The sequence below is a fragment of the Dendrobates tinctorius genome, unplaced genomic scaffold, assembly GCF_039654945.1.
Source record: "Dendrobates tinctorius isolate UK_male_01 unplaced genomic scaffold, ASM3965494v1 ptg000051l, whole genome shotgun sequence".
Lineage (NCBI taxonomy): Eukaryota > Metazoa > Chordata > Amphibia > Anura > Dendrobatidae > Dendrobates > Dendrobates tinctorius.
The window spans coordinates 8,452,529-8,464,055 of record NW_027361719.1 but is presented as its reverse complement, the minus strand read 5'-3'; the positions used below and the strand labels follow the sequence as shown (position 1 = coordinate 8,464,055).

The following is an 11,527-nucleotide window of genomic DNA, read 5'->3' as shown; positions in this document are numbered from 1 at the left end:
GTGAAGTGATAAGAGTCAGCATGGGTTTGTAACTGATAAGTCATGTCAGACTAGCTTAACTTCCTTCTATGACAGAATCACTGACTGGGTGGATCAGGGAAATGCTGTAGCTATAGTACGGTATATCTTGACTTCAGCAAAGCATTGGAAGTATCTCACACCATCCTTATTGAAAAAGATGACTAAGTATGGAATGGACAAGGCAACTGTTAGGTGGATTCATAACTGGTTTAGTGATCGGACCCAAAGAGTGGTCGTAAATGACTGCACATCCAGTTGGAAGAATGGCTCAAGTGGGGTAGCACAGGGTTCTGTCCTGAGCCGTGTATTGTTTAACATCTTTATCAATGATTTAGGTGAATGAATTGATGGTAAACTGATTAAATTTGCTGAAACATAGAAAAGCACAGTAAAATAAATGTATAAAAATACTCTGTTGTAAAGAAGTAACAGTAAACAGCAAGTGCTAGTAAAAAGATGATAAAAAACAGGGTATTTGGTTGATACGTTTTTTGCAAAAAATGTATATTAAGCCGCTCTACCAAACGTCAAGGTAACCCATATAAGAGCAGTCCCTAACTGATGTATTTGAATCCTGCTCATATAGGTACTATACACATGACCAGGTTTTTAGACAGGTAATGTCTGATGTGGACACGCTGCAGAGGATGGCCTTTATGTGCATGGCCCACAAGGGAGGGGTGGAAAACCTCCCTAATCTTGCAAAAGCAAGAAAACAAAAAGCCATATACACATGACCAGGTTTTTAGCATACATTATTTGCAAAAAAACATATCAACCAAATACCCTGTTTTTATATTTTTTAGAATATTTTTATACATTTGTTTTACTGTGCTTCTCTGTTTCAGTCTTTTGGTGGTGTGAACACTGTCCTACAGACTTGTTCACTGTGTGCATGGCCCATGTGTTTGTATTTGTTTCTTGTTTTTGCAAGATTAGGGAGGTTTTCCATTCCTCCCTTGTGGGTCATGCACATAAAGGCCGTCCTCTGCAGCATGTCCACATTGGACATTACCTGTCTGAATCCTGCTCATATTGTTACGGATCTGCAAGTCAGGACTAGGGTAGAAGGGGGGGGGGGGGGGAAGCTGACCCTGTACTAGGACTAGGCTGAAACCCTACGATGGAGTGGGCGACCTATTCCTTGTGAATAGACCCACCGGCGTTGGCTAAACTCAAACAAAAAGACCTAGAGGTAGTGGGAAGGGGATCCCTGAATGGACTGGGAACAAAAACAGGTAACCTCCTAGTGGGAAAATAGAGGAAGCTGCAGAAATGAACAGAAACAAAAACAGGCAGAACTAGAGGACCCAGAACTGCACAATATCGCACAACGAAAAGAATCAAAGCACCAAGCCAGAACTCTGTCACGGCACCGCCAGACTCAGGGCCTGCTGTCCCGGCCTCGGCCAGTAGGAGGCACCGGACTATCACCTCACTGTCAGACTCAGGGCCTGCTGTCCCGGCCTCGGCCAGTAGGAGGCACCGGACTATCACATCACCGTCAGACTCAGGGCCTGCTGTTCCGGCCTCGACCACTAGGAGGCGCCGGACTGTCCTATCACCGTCTGACCCGTGGCCTGCAGTTTCGGCCTTGGTCTCTGGGAGGCGTTGTGCTTCAACCCCGAGTGATGGCGGCGATAGTCATGAGGCTCCTGCGCAGGCGTCCGCTGGACGCAGGCTTCGCTCCTCGGTCAGTCATGAAGGGGCTGGTGCACTACCATCCAGCCTGGTCCTGGGGGCGGTCCGGATGACATCATCAGGCCACGGGCCTGTAAGGGATGACCTGATCCCTCAAATACCTTGGGACTGCTCTTGCAGGCCGCCGGATATATTCTTGGTTCCTCTGCGTGTTACTGTGTGAATTACTGTTGACTGACTCTGACTTTTGCCTGGACTTCTGACCCTTCTGCCTAACAATTCTGTACCTCTGTGACTCTCCTGGTTTATGACACTGACTTCGGCCTGGATTCTGACTTTGCTTCTGTCTAACGATTCGGTACCTCTGCGACTCTCCTGGTTTATGACTCTGGCCTGGTATCTGTCTTTGCTGCTGTCTACCGTGCTTATACCATTTCTGCCTGACTGGTTTAGTCTCAGATATCATTGCCTCTGTGTCCTGTGTTGGAACACCTTTCTGGCGACCGTCCTGCTCTGGTCTTTGCTCCTATTCAGACAGCACCTCCTGGGCTCTGCTATAAATCCAGATCCCTGTATAGGGGTAAAGGGTATCAGTGTTTCTCGGGGTGTTGTCCGGCTGCAGCCCAGACCGCAGGCAGACATCACAAACTCTAGGGGATTAACACTGTTGTCCAACAAGGACTGGGAGGCAGATGCTGGGTAATAAAGGATGATACCATCACCTGACCTAAGACAAACCCAGCACCAGAGGAAAAAGACAGCAGCCTGAAAACCACAACTAGATGGCGGATAGTCAAACCGAAATAGATTCTCACACATATAGGTACTATACACATGACCATGTTATTAAATACATCAGTTAGGGACTGCTCTGATACGGGTTACCTTGACGTTTTTATCATTTTTTTACTAGCACTTGCTGTTTACTGTTACTTCTTTACAACAGAGTGTTTGTTTTTTTTTATACGCTTGTTTTACTGTGCTTTTCTATGTTTCAGTTTTTTGGAGGTGTGAACACTGTCCTACAGACTTGTTCATTGTGTGTAGGATGGAGGAAAAAGTTTAACCAACAGGGATGGGAGGTGACCCGCTTCTTGCCACAGACACTAGACTAAGACAGAGGATGTATTCAACAGGTCCGTTTTTATCGGCAGTCATTCTGACGACCACCACAGCTCATCACAGCAGGTTTACACTTCTCTGTGTACAGGCCCGGGTAACTTCACTTCCTTTATTATAATCGTGGCGTCCTCTGTGGCTCTTTTCACTGTGGCTGCCCTAGGCCCATCCACCACAGTGCTTCACCAATCTGAGTACACCGTCCATCCAATACCCACAGACCGTCTTCGTCTGCGGCTACCGTCCTCTGGGTCACCCCCCCCTTGACCGCCTCAACTGTCAGTCCTCTCTGGAGCCTTTCTACTGTCTATCTGCGCAGCAGAACCTCCTCTCAGGTGTGCTCCCCTCACTGACTGGACCTTCCAGAACCTTCCCGCAGTCTTTTATGCGCCCAGTCCTGGTAGCTCCGCCCACTATCACCTGACAGTTTCTCTGACCAATAGCAGTTATTCAGTCCCACTCTTACACTCTTTACTGCCCTCTAATGGTCAAACTATAGTACGGCACCCTTTCTCCTGCGCCGGAGCCATTACAGGATGGGAGAAGAGGACGTCATCGCATGAAGAAGGGAGGCGCCGGACGGGACGGCGACACCCATCGGACCGGACCGCCCACCTCGGTGAGTATAATATAACGTGTTTTTCTTCTCTTTCAGGTTACATCGGAGGCTTATCTACAGCATTACAGAATGCTGTAGATAAGCCCCCGATGTCTATGCCAGCAGCTGCAAAGCCAAAAAAAGGGTAACAGATTCCCTTTAATAGCTGTCTAGAAATATCTCAAGGGCTGTCACATTGTAGAAGGATCATCTTTATTCTCATTTGCACAAGGAAAGACTAGAAGTAATGGGATGAAACTGAATGGGAGGAGACACAGATTAGATATTAGAAAAAACTTTGACAGAGTGATCAATGAGTGGAACAGGCTGCCATGAGAGGTGGTGAGTTCTCCTTCAATAGAAATCTTCAAACAGAGGCTGGACAGACATCTGTCTGGGATGATTTAGCGAATCCTGCTTTGAGCAGGTGGTTGGACCAGATGACCCAGGAGGTCCCTTCCAACTCTACGATTCTATGTTTATTGCACAAAAGAGACAAAAATGGAGTCACAATACCCATAGTGTAAAGCATATACAGCATTCCAAATAAGATTATAATGCCAACTTCTCATTGTTACAAGGAGAAAGAGAAATTAGATCCTGAAACAGATATATTGGGCTGAGCTCCCTCTGTCTAGCAACTCAGATGCTGCTATCACTATTGACAGTGGCATCTAAGGGGTTAAACTGCATCTAAATCTGCAGGCGACCCTCACTATATGTCAGACGGATTCCTGATGCTGATTGGGTAAGTATATAGACAGTACCTGCTGTATCATCATGAGGTATATAACCATCATAGAGCACTTAAATGCAATCTGTCAGGAGGTTTTTGCTATGTTATCTGAGAGCAGTATGAAATAGTGTCTGAGTCACTGATTCCAGCGATGTGTCACTGATTAGGCTGTGTGCTGTTGTTTCAATACAATGAGTGTTTTATCAGCAGGAGATTAACACTACAGGACTACAGCTCCTGTCCTTCCTGGGTCAACTCCACCCTCACCACTGATAAGCAGCTTACTGTCAATATTCAATGCACATAGAAAGCTGCTAATAAGGGGTGTCTGTGGGGTTAGCGTGCGGAGCACTGCTATCTGCTACATCTAAAAATTCTGACTGTATCACAGCTGTTGCACCCAGTAAGCCAAGTGATACACCACTATACTCAAGGTTTATTTTCCTACACTATGCTGATCTCAGATGATGTAGCAAAAACCTGGTTACAGATTCCTCTTAATAACAAGAGCTCATGAGTAATGTATTCAGCATGTAGCGTTAAGGGGTTAAACGCTCATAGCCCCAGTCAACTACATGCACAGACTGGGGGGAGGGGGGCAGAGAAATCTGTCTTAAAACAAGAGTATATAGTAATGACGAAAACAATAACGTAAAGGACTTTTTTTTTTTTTTTTTTTTTTTTTTTTTTTTTCGTGTGTATAAAAGTAGTTTTTTGCAAATCAGAAAGTTACAGAACTGTTGAGATCTCGCACCATCGCCACAGCTATAGGCAGTGCTCATTTTTGGTCTTCTCCTCGATCTCCTGTTGTATTAACTGTCCATCAACACCCTGTTCCAGCTGAGACCTCAGGCACCATCTTTCCCAACCAATGTTCAGCTGGTCCAGAATACTCCCTGAGACCCTCACACAAGTTTCATATCTGTGCACAGGTGGTCTTCTGACCTGAGCTGCTTCTTCATATCAGCCAAGCTGATTGTGTGTCCAGGCAAGACTTGAGATAAACCGTTTAGAAAAGAATCACACTAATACCAGGGAACAATAAGAATATATATCATATATAATGTAATAAAAGTATATATCATACAATAACCATGACCCCCAAATAGTGATGATGTGATCATCCAGGTGTATAGTGGATAATAAAGTGGAAACCACTTATTGTGTAGAGTAAAACCCAATAGCCAAGAGACAGAGAATTACAGACAGGGAGATTCAGTAACCAACAATATTTATTTTGATATTTAATAAAGCATAGTGACAAGAGAGAAAATGAAAATACAAGGACTAAAACAACAATGTGTGCTTATACAGGATCAATAGAATTATCATACATTAAATACAGTGACCCAAAAAGGTAATAAAAGTCCATATAAAGAGCCTCTGGTAAAAAATGGTAAGTGATAAATCAAGAGTAGTGCAAAAGGTGCAATCAATAAATAAGTGTTTCAATGTGCAAAGCAGCAATATGTAAAAAAAAAAAATTATATATATATAATTAGTAATATAAAGTGTAAGGAGGAATTCCAGAGGATATGTTGTATATAGGACACTACCTTCAGGGGTTAAAATCCTGAGTACACACGCGCCCCGACACGTTTCGGATTGACTTTCCTTCGTCAGGGGGAGTGAAAATGTGCAAGTCGGCCACTTATTTATACCTCCAGTGATAGACCCAGCCCAGGTGTATTCGGCGCATGCGCCACCAGGAGGTCCCGGAAGTTCCATATTGCTGCTTTGCACATTGAAGAGCTTATTTTTGCACTTTGCACTTTTTATTACACTGTATATATTTTTTTACATATTGCTGATTTGGACATTGAAGCGCTTATTTATTGATTGCACCTTTTGCACTACTCTTGATTTATCACTTACCATTTTTTACCAGAGGCTCTTTATATGGACCTTTATTACACTTTTGCATTACTATATTTATGAGATATATAATTTCTATTGATCCTGTATAAGCACACATTGTTGTTTTTAGTACTTGTATTTTCATTTTATCTCTGGTCACTATGCTTTATTAAATATCAAAATGAATATTATTACTGAATCTCCTTGTCTGTAATTCTGTCTCTTCTGTGTCTTGGCTATTGGGTTTTACTCTACACAATAAATTGGGGTAAACAGTGAAGATTCCTGCTGAATGGAGAGATCTTACAATTGTTAGGGATTGATACAGGACATATATTGTAAAATTTTATGACTTTTTACAATACTCAAAATAGATGTATTTTCTGTATTCAGAATAGTCTGAAAAATGTATTTAGCAAATTCATTCTTGTAATGTTATATCATTATACTCAAGGCTCAGCTGGTATGTGAAGGAATAAGCATTCACAACCAGGATTTAAAAAAAAAAAAATAAAACTAGAATAAAGTTTCCTGTCATTATACTCGTAACAAAACAACATCACAATGCTCATCCACTCCTACATTCTGCATATTTTAATCTTCTGTTATTCGGGAAATCTAGTTGCACCCGTGGTTTTCTCTCTTTTTATTTTTTATTTTTTTTTTTTTTTTTTACCATCTGGTTTGCTTTTCTATTTAAAGAAAAACATTTTCATTTTAAGGAGCCTCCTGGTTCTTGTTTTGCTCAAAAGCATAAAGGAAAGAAGACATTCAGTAAAGTCTCCATGCTTTAAATGAAAGCTAAATGAATCCTCCTATGGGCCCCAGTGTTGGACAGAACACAAACACTTGAATTTCTCAATATCACTGGAGCTTTGCTTTATACTCTAGATGTATTTGATGTATGAATTTGTAAAGTATTTTGGTTGATGGGTTTTCTGTTATGACATTATACACTATGTAGACAATCTAGACTTGGTGCACGTCTGGAGAACATTACCTGCCTGACTGCTCGGGGACAACTGAAAAGTTGGGTGGAGGAAGGATAATGCTATGGGGCTGTTTTTCAGGGTTTGGCCTTGACCGCTTAGTTCCAGTGATGGGAAATTTTAATGCTTAACCATAATAAAGCATATTGGAAAATTGTAGCTTCCAACTTTGTAACAACAATTTGTGCATGGTTGTTTTCTGTTCCAGCTTGACTGTGCTGCATGTCCATAGAGCGCATGGTTTTGGGAGTTTGGTGTGAAAGAACATGACTGGCCGCACAGAGACCTGACCTCAATGCTATCAAGAATCTTTAGGATGGACTAAAACAGATATTGTGAGTCTGTCCCGCTCATTCAAGTTCAGAATCTGACCTCACAAATGCCCTTCTAGATGGGCAAACATTCCTACAGACAAAATCTTATAGAATCTACATACCTTATAGGTGACAACTCTCCGATTGAAGTCGTTCCCATTCTTTTTGTCTCCATATAGCATGGATGCCAAGATGAGACTTCATGCTCAAAGCTCTCTGCAGACTTCCCTCTTCCCAGACCTCCCGACACAGTGCCCTTAAAATAAAAGTATCATTATACTGCCCCATAAATAAAAATCTCTCGTGCTGCACTCCCTGATTAAATAATTGCTGTACTCTGTACTTACTGTAAAAAATATCCCCCAACATTGCTCCTCCCCAAAATATCCCCCCAACCTTGCTCCTCCCCAAAATATTCCCCACACTGCCCCTCTTCAAAATATCTTTCAGACGCGAGTACATTTGAATACCATAAGAAGGGAGCAGCATCTCCAGGATGGCCCCACAGGCCGCAGAAAACCCTTTGGTGTTGTGCAGGCCTGGCATACAGGAATGAAATATGTTGGAGCACAGTAAGAAGATGTGGGATAAAACTCATCGTCAGAAGGTACTGAGGGAAGATTTTCAAAGAAAAGGTATGAGGCATTGAAGTCTTATACAGAAACTCACCGTATCAGTTACAAATGTTGTATACATTGATGAAGTATGTTTTCATTCTTGTTCTAACATATATCAATTACATTTTTGAAAGTATCTCCATAAATTATGGAGCATGGCCATTTGGAGTTTGGTCATATACACTTGTTAAAGATTACCTCCAATGTTATGTCTCCACATACAGCCAGCAGATCAGATAAGATCGCCCAATCATGTGTAAGTTTCATCTTCTACTTTCAGATTTAAAGAGGACCTTTCACCAGAAAAAGAGGTCTGTTTTTGCACTTTTTTGTTCCCGATGCTCCTCTGGGTATTCCATTTTTTTTTAATTTGCCATGCAGCTCCAGAGATATTTGGCATTTTATTTTGTGCTAATTTTATGGTCTTTACAAGGGGGTGTGGCTCACAGGATAATAATACAGAGCAGCCTAAAGACAAACCCAAGAGAATCAAGTGACCCACACCACCTTGGTAAAGAACACTATCATTTAAAAATATAATGTAAATAAAAAGGCCCAGTGTCTTCCGTAGGTTTTTACGATCCATCCAGACATTCCTTTTACATCAAGAAGGATCATTAGAGGAACCCTTTAAAGAGGTTGTCCCCCACTTTAGCATTGATAACCTATCCTTAGGATAGGTCACCAGTGTCTGATCGGTAGGGGTCAAACACCTGGCACCCCCACGGATCAGCTGTTATCAGTGGCGGCCGCTGGCCAGAGGTACACATTTGCGGAGCTGTTTCATTTTCTTATAGTGGGTGAGGTTTTGTACTATATATCTGCCTCCTATTCAAATCTATAGGAGGCCGATATGTAGTACCCTGCAGTGGCCATTATCAGAACACTTCCAGCTCCGCAAGTGAGTACCTCTGGCAGCTGATTGGTGGTGGTGCTGGATGTTAGCCCCCGACCGATAGCAAGTGTTGACACTGCTGGAACGGCACCTGCACCAGAGGTGATTATAGGTGTTATTTTATAACAGGGGGAACATAGTGAGTGAAAAGGGTTGCCTGAGTGGTGGACAAACCCTTTAAGTTAGTTATGGTATAATTGGAAGTCCCTTAGACAACAAGGAACAGGAGCAAAAAAGTAGTTTTGTATTTATTCAACTTGCAACACTGTGTTTTGCTGGTTTTGCAGCAAACCTTAGGGATTAACTGGTTAGGGCAGATGAGGTGGTTTTGTGGTGCAATTACCAACATATGTAAGCACGGTACATTTCAATGCCTACAACCCTTACAATGTAATAACGTCCAGAAAGATGATAAGGTTTACCACCCACAAACAGGAGTGGAAATACCGATCAAGGGGTATTTCACTTGTGAAACTTTGTGTTATATGTAACTGACCCTATGTGTTATAACAAATGCCCCTGTGGATTAAATGATTATTGGAGAGACACACATATGCAAGATCGTGTATCCAAACATAAATACGATATACGGTGTAAAAAGACCGGTTTTCCACTACCATATTATTTCTCTAATGCAAGGCCCAATGTAGCCCAACTTAAATTTCAAGTTTTAGAGCACATCATCTCCCCCACTCAGACGTGGGGAATATTTTGGATCCACCGCCTATAGATCCTACACCTGAAGGGTCTCAATAGGGACATTGATATTTCTGGCTTTATACAGTTAGGTCCATATATTTGGACACGTATAGAAAGAGAACACCGTGAGCACAACTCAAGATGGTGCTAAGGTTAGGTTCCCAAACCATTAAAGCAACAAATATGAACCTAGCACTCAACTTAAAGGTATTTGTAAGGCGGTTTATTGTAGTACACGAAAAAAGACGTTTCGGTCAATGTGACCTTCTTCAGTTACTACAAGGGTAAATATAATTACAAAACGTCATATAAAACAGAAAAAAATAACAAGGGAAAAAAACAAAGGAAAACAGAAGTATATACAAACAATAGTCAAAATGGTCATACAAAAATAGGATAAATTGGTCGCAGATAACGCCAGGTATCCCACACTGCCCATAGCACGCCAAATAATTTAAAAAGAGCCATAGAAAATATATAGCAGCAATCCATAAGAATGTCAAACATACCGTGTGGTATATAGATTGTGTAGAGCTTATAGGCATCTATCAGAAAGGACGATGGTGCTTTAGGTATCTAAAAAACAAGATGCGGTGAAATGGAGCGTATGATAGTAGTAGTGAATCATGTAGCAGGGAAAAAAAAAAAAATAGTACTTACTGAGGAGAATGATCTCTCTAAGGTAATGGGCTGTGGAGGATATAGCAAGGGGGAGCATTATTGCAATGTGTGCATAAATAGTATCACCTCCCCTGTTGATAGGACATATCAGCACTAAGTATTTACCTTGTCAGTATATAGGAGAGGGGCAAACGTGCCTCCAGATGCGGTGTCCACCGGCCATCTGATCCTGCATGCAAACATGCAGGTTTAAAAAGGGGAGGGGGAGGGATATTTAGTGGTGGGCGGCCAATGGGAGCTGTAAGCTCCAGTACACAGGAAGTGACTAACAGGAAGAATATGGCTGTGGGATCCACAGTACAGAGAGCTTGCTTTCCTCCAGAGGAAAGACATAATAACAGCTCAAAATGTGGAGAAACACATGCTAATGATAGCGGTTATGTGTGGGGATGCTATATATTGTTGGTAGGGAGACTGGAATTCAGAATTCAAGAGATAGAAATTAACATATAAATGACCATAGCCTGGTCAGGAGAAAACATTGAACTGGGTGGGAGTGAGCAGACAATGGTCCCTGGGTGTCAGGATTATGCTAATTGAGACACTGCAGAGGTCCAGAGAAATATACTAAATAACTTTATAGTGATAATTCATACAACGGCAGTATATTCAAGGAGAACTATAGAGAGAGGCAAAAGCAGCTGAGATCGATAGTATTTGTGCTGTGCAGACTTGTGGGAGAGAAATAACGCTATATAATCCCAAATAGATAGAAATGGGCTTGTAGCAGTGGCGTCCAATTCCAACACATTAATATAATCGACTCTGTGAGAGAGAGAGGAATACGTTAGTATATTATGGCATCAAGACGGCTCCTAGAAAACCGAATATACATAAAAGTAGCATAATAAACAGGTCGGGAAAAAAAAAAAAAAAAAAAAAATACATACACTGAGTGTTGACTCTAATTTTGTAAGGGGCTTATGTGAGATGTAGTTTTTTACAAAAATGCTGATATTTCATAATCCCTATTTAACCCTCTCGGGCTCATAGTTTCGAGGGTATGGATCCAAAATGCCTCTCGTTTTTTGTGGTGAAGGATCCTGTTACCACCCCGTCGGGGAGGTGACACTTGTTCTATTACCTGAAATCGAAGTTGTGAGATGTTATGACCCTGGGTAATGAAGTGGTGGGGAATGGGAAGAAGAAGATTTTTGCACCTAATTGTTGATTTGTGCTTTGATATTCGATCTCGTATGGGTTGTGAAGTTTCCCCTACATATAAGAGACCACAGGGACATTTAATGAGATATATCACATAAACAGAATCACATGTAAAGAAATTGGAGATTTTAAATTCTTTGCCAGAATGGGGTGTACAAATTTATCTCCCTTGAGAACATGGTTACATTGCACACAA

At 41.8% G+C, this 11,527-nt stretch overlaps 1 long non-coding RNA gene across 1 annotated transcript; it reads right to left on the bottom strand.

The window, feature by feature from the left end:
• Positions 1-966: 966 nt before the first annotated feature.
• LOC141091279 (uncharacterized) lies at positions 967-10,646 on the bottom strand. Its single transcript, XR_012232471.1, has 4 exons — positions 10,147-10,646; positions 9,996-10,062; positions 7,398-7,531; positions 967-5,140 (listed from the first exon to the last, which is right to left on the bottom strand). It is a non-coding gene; the product is annotated as an uncharacterized lncRNA (long non-coding RNA).
• Between the last annotated feature and the right edge of the window lie 881 nt (positions 10,647-11,527).